Source organism: Benincasa hispida, chromosome 1, assembly GCF_009727055.1.
Source record: "Benincasa hispida cultivar B227 chromosome 1, ASM972705v1, whole genome shotgun sequence".
NCBI lineage: Eukaryota > Viridiplantae > Streptophyta > Magnoliopsida > Cucurbitales > Cucurbitaceae > Benincasa > Benincasa hispida.
This window is the reverse complement of record NC_052349.1, coordinates 30,111,219-30,122,673: the sequence shown is the minus strand read 5'-3', so window position 1 is coordinate 30,122,673 and position 11,455 is coordinate 30,111,219. Positions and strand designations below refer to the sequence as shown.

Sequence of the window (11,455 nt, the reverse complement as noted above, 5' to 3'; positions counted from 1 at the left end):
TTCGTGACAAGTAATATATAGTCTTGTTTGACACGTTTTTCGTGTCAAGTATAAGAAACTCTTATTTGACATATTTTTCATGTCAAGTAAAATATAAATAATAATATTTTTTTAATCTTTATTTTTTTTTTACCTTCCTTCCCCATTTTCACTTCTCTCTCCAAATTTGGTTTCACTCCTTCCAAAATTATCAAATAAAATATAAAAAAATAATTAACTTATTATTTTAAATAAGTAAAAAAATAATTATCAAATTAGAAAATCCAATTTTGAAATTTAGTTTGTTTATAGAAAAATTCTGGGTTTTATGCTGAATTAATTTTATTTTTAAGTTAATGTAAAAAAACCTGAAGTTATATTGGGAGAATTGTTTTATTTTGAAATTTGGGTTTTGAAGAGGAAGAGGAAAGGATTTTAACTATATATATATAATATATATATATATATATATATATATATATTTGTGTATGAAAGGAAAGGATAATCTTTTTATGTTTTTCTTTTTAGTGAGAATTTAAATTAAATTAAATTAAATTAAATTAAAAACTCTTTCTCTTCTCCTTCACCGTTCCACTCACGTGACCCTCCCTTTCCCTCCGAATTCTTTTTTTCTTCTTTCGTGCGCCCGAGAGCCCTAGCCGTCGTCAACCTTCACATTCGGACCGCTGTCCTTGCCGGCTGCTCTCCATTCTCCCCTCGCCTTTGTTCGCGCCTCCACACCTGAGTGCCTCTCCCTCGCCGTCAGCTCAGTCATGCCAGCTCAGCTATGCACGTCATTCGCAAGTCTTCAGCCCCGCCCAGATCTGTAGCCAAATGCCCCCAACCGCTTCCGTCGCTTTCGCTAGTGATCGGTCGTCTGTCGCTCGCCCCCTGATCTTAGTCGCTTCAACTGCCGGTTTTGTTGGGTCGTCGTTTAACTGCCGTTCAATCCACCTGCACTGTTCAGACGTCAATCTTGGCCAAAATCCTTGTTTTGGGTAAGGTTGGGTAATTTTATGGGTTTATATGCATAATATTGATTATCGTTTGATTTTGGGTTAGTTTTGATAAAAACCCATTATGTTTGGGCCAAGGTTGTAGCGAAGTTTGAAGATTGGAAGTTTTGTCTTTTGCAAATTTTGGTAAGTTTTTGTAACTTGGGCCCTTTTGGATTAAGGCTAATTGTTTGTTATTAAACTTTGGTTTGATGTATATTCTGACTGGACAAATAAATCAAGCTTTGGAACTGATTTTGAACCAAACCACCACTTTGGTATGTTTAATTTGGGGACTTTTGGTAATTTAGTTAAATTCGATTTAGACCCCAAAGAATAATTTGAAAACATTGGATTTATTGTTTTAAGCCAGGGGTGCTAAATTAAAATTGTAATCCGTGATCAAGTCACCATACAGCGCCCACCAGTCAGTCCTCCACCGGATCTGCACCAGTCGCCCAGCCTAGCCTCGCACCAAATTCGGTCAGTCCTCGTGCCAGAGTTGGTTAGTCCTCCACTAGATCTGGTCAGTCCTCCACCGGATTCGCCGTATAGCCGCGTTGCCCTTGTCAAGTAAGAGCTTCTTATAGTTTTATGAGTGTTCTTGTTCATCTTTTGTTTTTCTTTTCAGGCAAGTTGGTCGAGGCTCGAGTGAAGCGTCCATTTGAACAAATACTTCGTGATTTGGGCTATAATCTAGCATCTTCTGTAATGATTTTCTTGTTTGAATGTTTGATGATGAGATTGATTTTGAAGGGTTGGAAGGAGTTGAGTTGCTATCCAATAGGTATGAGATTGATCTTGGCAAGGTTTTGGTAAGTTTGGAGGTTAGTATTAATAGTTCTTTGTTACCTATTGAAGTATTGATCTAATAATTGAGTTATTTTCAATTTTTTATGTTCAATTCAAAGATTTCAAGGGATTGGTCTAATAATTGAGTTATTTTCAATTTTTTATGTTTAATTCAAAGATTTCAAGGGATTAGAGCCATTATCCAGCAAAGTTAACGATGTTTTTGATAGGTATTAAGGTCTTGAAACTCTTTTGAGATTGTTATATAGTTGCTGTAATTTGCGTTTTGTAACTATTATTATTGAATTCTCATAGGTTGGATTACTTTGTTGTAGTTTTGAAGTGACATTCGAATCAAGACACACTTTGGGTAATCTATTTGGAGTTAATCGGTTATTTTGGTGAATGAAATTTTGAAGAATTGGGCTTCCAATATTATGTAGTTTTGAATGAAATTTTGTATATAAGATTGGATTACTTATTTCTATATTTTGAAATTTGAAATTTGATGTTATCGCCCATTCTATTTTGCAGAATGACTTGTTAGCTCAATGTATAGATTTAATAATGTACTTTGTTGAGAGTTACTTATTAAACAATAGTTGAGATTTTGTGTTTGTTGAAAGTTGAGTTTTGTATACAAAAGCAATAGTTGAGATTTTATTTTTGCATGTACATGTGAAAGAGAAATATTGTTGTAATTTGTGAAGAGTGTTCATATGAAAGGTCATAGTTGAACATATGGAATTTTTAGTGAATATATTGAGTTGATAGATCTTAAATGTATAATGTTTATTTAGTTGATGTATTTATATTGTTGGAATATAAGGTAGAAAATGAGAATATCAATTGGGGCATTTAATTTGAAAAAAAAAAGACATATACTTTGACAAATAAAAAACGTCAAGAGTTATCATATATGATACGTAATCAATGTCAAGAATCAATAAACTTGACATACCACCAATGTTGAGTGTATTATCTTTCTTGATGCGAAAATTGTATCAAGAAATATTTGTCTTGACGTTTTTTCGGAGCCGAATACCCGACGTTTTTATAAGCGTCGGGTATACATGACATTGAAAAAATGTCTGTCAAGTAATCCAATTTCTGTAGTAGTGTCCTATCTTCATCTTGTCTAGAATGCGGTCACCTTGCGTCGTCAACAAATCTGCTCACCCCGATTTGATCGTTCGGTGTCGGATCTGTTCGCCCCACGTCGGAAGATTCCCCACGCCATTCATCTCTCATTGCCAACTGCTTGCAACTCACGTTGCAGGGAAAGAGAAAAAGAGAGGGAAGAAAAAGAATGGTTTAATTAGAAGGAGAAAGAATAAGGTTTCCAAAGTTTTTTTTTCTTTTTTAAAAAGGAACCTCAATAGGCACGAAGCCTGGGCTTCGTATGGGGGAGAGAGAATCAAAACCCCAAATATTTTATTTTATTTTTTGTTTCACAAAAAACATAGATGAGATCTTAATGGTAAATAGACACCAACATTATTGAAAATTTGTATTCTATTAACCTATTTCTAAAATAAATTAAATGTAAAAGACAATAGTGTAATATTAGACTATATAATTAAGGGTATATATGTAGAAAACCCATTAAAATTTCAAATTTCAAATCTAAGCTTGCTCAATAAATAGCTTAGTTAAACCATCCATTTCCATCATGTATTTTTTTCTTCATTTTCTTCTTCTACTTTTTTACTTTTCTTTGTTTTGTGTGTTGATTTTGGTTTAAATTTTATTAACCTGTTCTCCTTAACTTTTTTTGTTTTAATTTTTTTTATAGTTTTTATTGTAGCAATGTATATATATTTTTTCAATTTGGTCCACCATTATTCCCACGTTTTTATGTTGTTTTCCTTATTCGTAGACATCATCTACAACTTTTCAACTTGAAGTATGTATCTTTTCCCCTCTTTGCTTCTTTTTTTCTTTTTTTTCTTTCTTTATTTAAGATTTTTTTTAAAACTTTCTACTTAACTAGCCGAATACTAATCACGTGTTTTACAGAAATAAAATAAATATTTGAATCATTTGTGTTTTATAAGAATAAAACAAAAATATTTTTCTTTTTTTTTTTAATTCATGATAATTATCTCTTAGTTTAAAAAATACTTTTATTTATTTATTTTGGTTTGGATGATTTATTAATTTGTTAGTTTCAAACTTTAATTTTAACTAAAATACCATTATTTACTTTTTTTTTTAATTTCATAAAATCCTATCTGAATTTAAAAAGATTACACAACTTTCACTCAGAAAATATTTATTTATTTATTTGGAACTGGATGATTTTATTATCTTTTAATTTTATTAATTCTTTATTTCGTGATAATTTGCATAGTAAAAATGATTATATTCTAATTTCAAGGTTTATTTTCAACTAAAATATTTTTTTCTGTGTAGACATCAATCCTAAAAAACTTATTTATAAGGTTTTTCTTAATTTTAAACTTTATTTCAAACAAATATTACTTTTTTAATTGGATAATTTGATTATTACCTTAATTCCTTTAGTTTGGAAAATTTACAATTGGTTATTTAATCTAATCTAAATCTAAAATCAAAACTTAATATATAAAATTAATCAAATTTTATTTCACACTCAATTATAAAAAGTATTCATAAATAGGAAAATTAAAAAAAGGGTGAGAGAGGAAGGTAAACATGGATGGAGGATTGAGATTCTTTTTCAATGACAAATCTCATAAATATTTAATACTCAATTGTTTTATCAAAAGAAATAGATTATGGAAGAAAAAAAATACCTTACAAATTATGGAAGCATAATTGAAGTTGGAGTTAAGAACTAGGCGCTGCAAAAAGATAACAAAAGGTTATTAACGGAATAGAAAAAGAGAAAGACAACATGACAAAGAAATAGAAAAGAGAAAACGACGAAGGAAAAATGAGAGAAATAGATAATTGAATGAAAATTTGGAGTGTCAGGATTGAATTTATAGATAAAATTTGATTTGATCTTAAATCAAATATAAATGTTGAAAATAAATTAAAATTGAAACTATGATTTATTTTTTAAAAAAATGAATCTAGGATACCATTTACATTCAAATGAAACTAATTTTTTAAAATATATAGTACTTTTACATTTGATACTAAAAATTAGGAGAGAATTAGATTTTTTTTCCTTTGATAGTGTCCCTACAAAATAGGGGCAAAATAATTTATTTAATATTTTTAAACATGAAATTACTTAATATATTCTTATAATCATCCGCTAAAAAGGGGAAATTGAATGTTTCTCCTCATAACTTTTTTAGATACTACTAATTTATAGCTACAAACGATCCACATGTTATAAAATTTTAAAATATAACCTCATTTATAGAAATTATATGTGATTTTATTAAATATTGTTTATTATGTTCATTTAATGAATTTAATTGTATCTTTATATAGGACTATTAATAATTATGAGAAGTAGACAAAATAATTTTCTCACTTATTCCACTAATATATGGAAGCTTTCCATTCACTTAAAAACTTTATGATAATACTAATATAAAAAAGAGATCAATGATCTATAACCTTTAATATAGTATTAATCACAATATGACATACTGAAACTTTCGATTCATTTAAAAGCTTTATGATAATGCTAATACAAAAAAGAGATTGGTCATCTACAACCTTTAATTTATATGTATTAATTACAATATAATAGAGAATCTCTTATCCTGTTAATATATTTATTCTGCATTATTTCATTATTTTGTTAATTTGAGATAGAAAGATCTCTAATTTAAAATAATTATTTAAATATTATTTAATTTTTTAGTTGCAAATATTATCCAACTCAATAGATTGATAGAAGTCGTTAAAAATGATTTAATTTATGTAGTTCAAAATATTTTTTTAATTTATAAATAAATATACATTTGAATTATTTTAATATTTTTAATCACAATTTAGTAGATAAAAATATTAAATCTAAAACCTAATAAAAAGTGTTATTTCCACACGTTAAAATACTGTAAAATTCTTATATAAACTCATTTATTTTAATTAATAAAATAAAATTTTTTGTACAAAATTCACAATTTTATCTATTCAATTTTAGAGGCTTGTTGGCATCTCAAACTATAACTCATTTTAATTTTTTAATCCTAAATCTTAAATATCACAAATATTACACAATTTGATAATTAACACAATAATTCAATTATGTTGGGTGAAAATTTAACTTTCAAAATTAGAAGGAACCAACTTTTTTTGGTTGGAGAATCCCACATTGGAAAATTTGGTGTTGAAAGTCTACTTTATGTGCTCCAACCTTGTGTTTTAGATTTGAGCCCCAAGGGCTACCTATGTTTTGGAGGAAGTGAAGAAATAGACCAATGTGGATTCAATGAGTTTTTGTAGGCAAGACAATGCTAAATTCATTTCTTAATTCCCCACTTCATTGTTTGTCAAAAAAAAGTGAAACAAATGAAAAATTGAAAAGAAGTCACATATGGAGTTGGAAAAAAATCTAAAGCTTAGAAAATAAATGTGATGCCACATATTGGTAATGATTTTTTTACTAAAAAGAAAAAGAAAAAAAAAAAGGATAGCTAAAAAACAAAAATCTTAACGGAAAGAAAGAAATAAATTGGAAAAAAGTACATAGCTAAAGTTGAAAATTTGTAGACAATGTCTAAGAATAAGAAAAACAACACAAAAATGTGGGAGAATTGTGAACCAAATTAAAAAAATATATATACAATGCTACAAAAATCTAAAAGTATTAGAGAGAACCAGGGATGGGCACGATTCGGTTTGGTCCGATTTTGGGCCAAACTGAAATTTTCGGGTTTTAACATTGTTGAACCTAAAAAACCGAAAATGCATCCGTTTCGATTTTTGAACCAAACCAACCTTCTTCCGGTTGGGTTATATTTGGTTATAACCATGGTTGCTATCCTCCCCATTTGGAGAGCAAACCGACGATACCATAAGGAAGCCCTAAATATTTCGATAGAGTAAAACATGACGATGTGGAGAGAAAAGGAGGAAGCTGAGAGAATAGAATTGACACAAATATTAACAAAACTAGATGGAGAGAAAATCAACCTTAATGTTGGAAGAGTGAAGAAGTTAGAGAGAAAACCAACACAAATACTAACAATACTTACGAGCTGATGACTGATGAGAGCCTGAAAAATAGATTTTAAGGCGGCATAGGCGAAGGAAAGGAATATGCAGAGGTGAAAAGCTGAAGAAATTAGAGAGGGAGATGGAGAATGCTTGTGGTTGGGTTGGGAGAAAAGAAGAGCATAAGATGCTTCTTTAGTTATTAGGGTACTTCAAGATAATAATAAAAAAATTCTAAATTACCAATATTAGCTGATTTGATGGACTGAGTGTAAGCCAGTTAGGAATGGGCTTTGGTAATGAGAATGGGCTTGGGTTAATGAGTTGGATATTTGCGTAGGATTTAAATAATATATATATATAGTTCGGTTCGATTTGATTTATCTCGATTTTTTAAGATTCTGAACTGTGAACTGAACTGAACCTGTCGGTTCTTTCAATTTCTGAATCGAAGAACTATTTTTTTAAATCAGAATCTGAATGAAACCAGTAAGTTCTGCTCAGTTTGGTTTGGTTTGTCAGTTTGGGTCGGTTCTTGCACAATCCTAGTGAGAACATGTTAACAAATTAAAACTAAAACCAACACAAAGACATAAAGAAGAATAAAATAAAGAAAAGATACCTGATGCAAATTGATGGTTTAATTTAGGTATTTATGGAATAAATTTAGATTTAAAGTCTTAATTTGATTTGATTTTTCTTTATTTTTTATTTTTAGATAACATGATTTTTTTTTTTAATTTAGAAAAAAAAATGAAAAACCGATCTATCTCTTGAATCTATGTGAATTAATCGTGAAAATGGGATAAATTTTGAATTTTTAGATAACATGATTTTTCTTTTAAATTTAGAAAAACCAGTAAATCTCTTGAAACCAAATTTGCTCTATATTTTTGTTAATAACCAATATATCTCTTGAAGCAAAATTTGATAAAATGTTATAGAAAATGGATGTTTAACCAAATTTGATAGTTTTTTTTTTTTTACTAAAAAAATAAATAAAACCAAATCTATGTGAATGATAAAAGTAAAGTATTTAAAATGAGATTTTTAGTTGCTTTAATTGTCAAATTACCCAAAATAACCAACCATAGGCAAAAGGAGAAGGTGAATGCTTCTCCATAGCCCCTTTTAGCTAGTATAGATTTTTTTTACTATTCTAGAAGTATTCCAACCTTATTGTGTGACTTTTTAATTTTTCCAATTTCCAATTTTCATTTTTCTATTTTTTTGTTTTTTATTTTCATGATTTTTTTTAATTATTTTTCTTCTTGTTTATTCCATCTCGCTCTTTACATCACACCAACAGAAAGCTTCATTAAAGAGTTTCTTGTTATGAAAATTGAAGAACAACGAGAGTACGAATATGAAAAATATAATATAATAATAATAAATAAATAAAAACTAAAATTATCTATTATAATATTAATAACACACTCCCCCTTATGCCCACATATATATATATATATATATATATGAAATATGCCTAGTTAATACGAAAAACCCAAAAAAGAGTACATATTTCATACTAGGAAAAACCCTAGTGAAGAAAAAAGAGTACATATTTCATATAATACATACTCCTAAAAAAAATACAATATATTTATTCCCCTCATGAAAACATTATTTAAGATCTCTAAGTCGTCGTATTCCAATATTGTGCACCAATGTTTCAAAAGTTACGGTTGGTATGCCTTTGTAAATAAGTCTGCCAAGTTATCCTTTGAAAAAATTTATTGTACAATAATATCGTCATTTTCTTTAAGATCATGAGTATAAAAAAGCTTTGGTGAAATATACTTTGTTCTATCTCTTTTAATATATCCTTCTTTGATTTGGACTATGGAAGTTGTGTTGCTTTCATTTAATATTGTTGGAAGGTTTTTATTAGAAGACAAGTCACACGTTTCACAAATGTGTTCAATCATTGACCTTAGTCATACACATTCTCGACTAGCCTCGTGAATTGCAAGAATTTCAATATGATTTGAGGAAGTGATCGTTATAGTTTGTTTCACCGATCGCCACGATATAACAGTTACTCTACATGTGAACAAATAACCTGTTTGAGATCTAGTTTTGTGTGGATCAGATAAATATCCAGAATCTGCATAACCAACTAGATTACAATTTGATTTACTTGAATAAAACAGATCCATACTGATTGTTCTTCGGAGATAACGGAATATATGCTTAATTTTGTTCCAATGTCATTTTGTAGGAGAAAAACTATATCTAGCTAATAAATTTACTGAAAATGCAATATCTGGTCTTGTTTTATTAGCAAGATACATAAGTACATGAATTGCAATAAGATATGGTACTTCAGGACCAAGAAGTTCTTCATTATCTTCTCGAGGTTGAAATATATCTTTCTTCATATCCAATGAAAAGACTTACATTGGAATATTTAATGGATGTGCTTTATCCATATAAAATCTTTTAAAAAATTTTCCTATATAAGTTGATTAATGAATAAATATTTTATTTTCTAAATGCTCAATTTGCAAACTAAGGCCAAATTTTATTCCGAGATCTTTCATCTCAATTCTTTCTTAAGATATTCTATTGCCTTTGAAAGCTCTTCAGAAGTTTCAATTATATTCAAGTCATCAACATATACAATTATAATATCAAATCCTGATTGTGATTTCTTTATAAGAACACACAGACATATTGGATTATTTTGATATCATTTTTTCAATAAATATCCATTCAGGCGATTGTACCACATCATGATTGTTTCAATCCAATCTCTGTAAATTTATTGAATACCATTCATGGGAATTTAATGTATATGTTTCAGATACTTTTATATACAATCAAATCAATTAAATATCTTAGTATAATTGCATCCACCATCGGAGAATACGTCTCCTTAAAATCAATATCAGGTCTTTGTGAAAAACTAGCCGAATATTACCTGCGGTGCACGTGTTTTACCAGAATAAAATAAATATTTGACTCATTTGTGTTTTATAGGAACAAAATAAAAATATTTTCCATTATTTTTTTTTTAAATTCGTGATAATCATCTCTTAGTTTAAAAAATATTTTTATTTATTTATTTTGGTTTGGATGATTTATTAATTTGTTAGTTTCAAACTTTAATTTTAACTAAAATACCATTATTTACTTCTTTTTTTAATTTCATATAATCTTCTTTGAATTTAGAAAGAATACACAATTTTCACTCAGAAAATATTTATTTATTTATTTGAAATGCGATGATTTGATTATCATTTAATTTTATTAATGTCTTTATTTTGTGATAATTTGCGTAGTAAAGATGATTATCTTCTAATTTCAAGGTTTATTTTAAACTAATATATATATATATACTGCGTTGACATAAATCCTAAAAACTTATTTATAATGTTTCTTCTTAATTTTGAACTTTGTTTCAAACAAATATTACTTTTTTATTGGATAATTTGATTAACACCTTAATTTCTTTGGTTTGAAAAAGTTACAATTTGTTGTTCATTCTAGTCTAAATCTAAAATCAAAACTCAATGTATACAATTAATCAAATTTAATTTCACACCAAATTATAAAAAATATTCATAAATAGGGAAAAAACGGAGTGGAAGGTAATCATGGGTGGAGGATTGAGATTTCGTTTCAATAGAAAATCTCATAATTATTTAATACTCAATTGTTTTACCATATAAAAAGAAATAGATTATGGAATAACAAAAAACCTTATCAATTAGGGAAGGATAGTTGGGGTGGAGTTGGAGTGAAGAACAAGAAAACAAAAAGTTATTAACAAAATAGAAAAAGAGAAAGAAAACATGACAAAGGAATAGAAAAGAGAGAGAGAGAAAAAAAAGGAAAAATGAGAGAAATAGATAATCGAATGAAATTTTGGAGTGTCCGAATTGAATTTATAGATAAAATTTGATTTGATCTTAAATCAAATCTAAATTTTGAAAATAAATTAAAATTGAAACTATTGGAAATAAATAAAAATTGAAACTATGTTTTATTTTTTAAAAAATAAATCTAGGATACCATTCACGTTAATGAAACTAATTTTTAAAAATATATAATACTATTAACGTTTGATGCTAACAAGTAGAAGAAAATTATATATTTTTTTTCTTTTATGATGCTAAAAAATAGGGGCAAAAAAATTTATTTAATGATTTTAAACATGTAGTTACCTAATATATTCCTATAATCATCCACTAGAAGGGAGAAGTCAACTATTGTGACCTCATTATTTTCATTTCTTTTTCTCACAAATACTCATTTGTATCCCACAGGTTTATCACCTTCTAGTGTTCGGACTACAGGTCCAAAAATCTAACATTTTGAAGGTGAGTTTAATTCGGTCTCGATTGCTTCTTTCCACTGAAGCAAACATTTTGAAGGTGAGTTTAATTCGGTCTCGATTGCTTCTTTCCACTGAAGCAAACATTTTGAAGGTGAGTTTAATTCGGTCTCGATTGCTTCTTTCCACTGAAGCAAATCTTTTCTATGTCAGCATTCTTCAATAGATTTTTTTTTAGGATCCTCATTTTCAGATATAATATCAAGAGCAACATTATATGCAAAATTTTTATCAATAATTATATTAG

At 28.0% G+C, this 11,455-nt stretch overlaps 1 long non-coding RNA gene across 2 annotated transcripts; it reads right to left on the bottom strand.

Annotated features, from left to right (window-relative positions):
* Window positions 1-560: 560 nt before the first annotated feature.
* Window positions 561-7,068, bottom strand: LOC120091160. Of its 2 annotated transcripts, XR_005485671.1 has the most exons (4): window positions 6,911-7,068; window positions 4,544-4,591; window positions 2,728-3,023; window positions 561-938 (listed from the first exon to the last, which is right to left on the bottom strand). It is a non-coding gene; the product is annotated as an uncharacterized LOC120091160 (long non-coding RNA). The 2 variants fall into 2 exon arrangements; XR_005485669.1 differs by lacking the exon at window positions 561-938 and having other exon boundaries at window positions 2,678-3,023.
* Window positions 7,069-11,455: the final 4,387 nt, after the last annotated feature.